Genomic DNA, 2,887 nt, shown 5'->3' with positions numbered 1-2,887 from the left:
AGATGTCTCGCCCTCGCAGGAAATATACAGGGAAGAGAATTGTGAGGCCCGTGGTTGAGCCTAATCAAGGTGACCTATTTCAAAACTACCACCATCAAATGACATGCAATCAAGGTTTTCTATTCCAGCATTGTTAGTTAAAGCAAATATTGTAATAAACCTATATTGCTATCACAAAGGAGGTAGTTAAACAAATTATGGTAATCTATAAATTGAAATGCTATAGTCGTAAAAAGAATGAAAAAGCTCTTTATTTACTGACATGACACAATCTCTAAAATATTGTGTTGATTAAAAAAGGGAGTTGAAACCAAAGATTTAAATAAAGAAAATATAATGTAATATAAAATAATTGTGAAAGGATACACAAGAAAATATTGATATTTATTGATACCAGGGAGAAAAAAGAGAGAGACAGGGGTACCAAGAAAATATCCTTTCACACCTATTGAATTTTGAATCATAAGTATTGACCTATTTTAAAATTAATTAAATTTAAGAGACAAATAGGAACAATCAAAAAGATGTGTATTGAATACTCAATATGCACCTTGCACAGTGCTAGGTATTATCTAGGCCACAAAATAAATCCTAATACCTCTTGCCTTGAAAGAACTCAGAGTGTTCCTGGGTTTTCTTCTTCGACGTTCCTTAAATATCAATGTTTTGCAGGGTTCTGGGGACCACTTCTTTTCTCATTTCTGGGTAATCCCATCCACTCTAGTTGATTTAACTAGCATCTATATGCTGAATTGTACCAAACATATGTCTCTAACCTGTGGTTACTCTTCAGTTTTCCACATTTGGACAGAGAGAGCTGTTCCCACAAGTACCAACATGTCTAAAATCAAATTAATCATCTTCCTCACTTCCTGAGGTGGCCTCTGGAAGCACCAAACCTGATCATCCTCCCAAGTCGCTTCTCTTAGTGGATTTTTTTATTGTGCTTTATTGTTATTTACTGTTATTAAAACACAAGAGTTAATTTTTACAAGTCTATATTTTTGGTTTGCTCATTTTCTGCTTTTTGCTTGAATGCTAAGGAAGGCTTTTCTTACTCCCAAATTAGATAATAAATTTGTCTTTATTTTTTTCTATTTCTTTTATAGTTTAATTAAATCTTTTATCTTTCTGAAATTTATTTTGGTATGAGGTAGAGATCTAATGTCCCAACATCACTTACTGAAAAAAGAATTCATCTTTTTCTCTTATTTGTTTGAATAAGATTTCAGCTGATATTCTGGGGTTCTCCAGGTAGTTCGTATAACTAGTGAAAACTTTACTCTTTCTTTCTTCCTTACTACACTTAGAACATTTTGGTTGCCCGTAGTGGAAATCCAATTTAAACTGTCTTAAGCAAGAAATGAAAGTACCAGAATAGACAAGTTGCTTCCATTATGGCTAAATTCAGGGATTCATACTGTCTTAAAAATTTTGTCTCTCTATGCTTTGGCTCTGCTTATTTCTGTGTGGTTCTCATTTTCAGATAGGTACACTAGATGTTAAGTTAACCACAGGCCCCACTTAACAGACTTTTTTTGTCCTGGTGACATAACTCCATGGCGCTTTAGCAGGCTGCCTGTCAATGTTATTTTTGATCAGTTTATTTGCCAAAACCCAACACAGAGGTTGTCATTTTGTCATGCTGGGTTGAGCAGCTCCATGAATAACTTTACCAGTTATTTAAACAGTTGGAGTTGGACTACACCTTCTCTCTAGTGTTTTTGATGGAAAGAGTAGACTAAGCTTTGCTTCCCACTAAAATTTCTTTATCTTTGGTTATGGATAGAAAAAATAGACTGAGGAGGTTGCAGAAGGGATATTTCCTTTGTATAAACATCTGCTTATGCTGCATTTAAATCCTATCATTCAACGAGGTTTCAAAAAGGAAGCCTGTCCACCTTTGACCAGCAGCAGTGCATGGCAGGATATGCCCCAACGAAGCCTTAGAGTTTGGGTTTCCCAGTAGTTCAGGCTCCTACCATACACACCCATTGCAACTGCCAGACTCCAACCCTTCGGGCTTAAACCTCAGCAATAGAGATGGAAGCAAAGCATAGAATTTAGTTATTGTAATTTGACATGATTATGAGACTGGATCTCAGCATTTTCAAATATTCGGCTTTGTTTTTGTTGTTGGTTACAGCCAAGCCACTTCATCTGGAGTCTGTCACTTTGCTAGTACATTCTACTCAAGCCTTTGAGTCTGATTTAAGCCTCACCCTCAGGGGGCCTATGGTCTGAGGCTCAAGGGCCTCCTTTGCTAACTCATAGCAGATTATCAGCTTCCCTTCCTGGGGTGAGGAAATCCTCACCAGTAGCCCCAACACCACATTTTTCCTGGGAGTCTTTTACTTATAAACCAATTTTTACCTTTGCTAAAGTCTTTTTTATTTGAAAGCCTAGTGGAGTGTTTGTGCCTACTGTACTAACGCAAAATTCTCCCCGGGGGCTTAGCTCTCTGCCCCTTCCCCACCCCACTCCCAAGCACAGTCCGTGTGAGGGGTCTCCACCCTCACTACCTCACTGGGTGTCCAAGTCACCTTCGGTTTTCAGTTGTTAGAAGAGCAGGGGTGAGGGAATATTCATAGCGGTTGTCACAGTAAAGCCAGAGAGGAGCAGAGCATCAGCTGTGGCAGGAACCAGTCACCTCTCCCACTTTGTGCTCTGCTGGTGAGAGTGTCTGTGGCAGACAGTTTCTACATGAGTGAACACTGGGCAGTTGACTGGTACTGGCCCTGGGTGCAATCAATTTGAATTTTCTAACAACATGGAGAATGAGAGACCATGGGAAAAAAGTAACAGCGAAATCAGATTGAGAGAGGATATTTGCAGTACCTTACACCAAACACAGTCTAATATGTAGATACATAGGGAAAAAAAAAAC

Source organism: Pteropus vampyrus, unplaced genomic scaffold, assembly GCF_000151845.1.
Source record: "Pteropus vampyrus isolate Shadow unplaced genomic scaffold, Pvam_2.0 Scaffold8, whole genome shotgun sequence".
NCBI lineage: Eukaryota > Metazoa > Chordata > Mammalia > Chiroptera > Pteropodidae > Pteropus > Pteropus vampyrus.
This window is presented reverse-complemented; position numbering follows the sequence as displayed.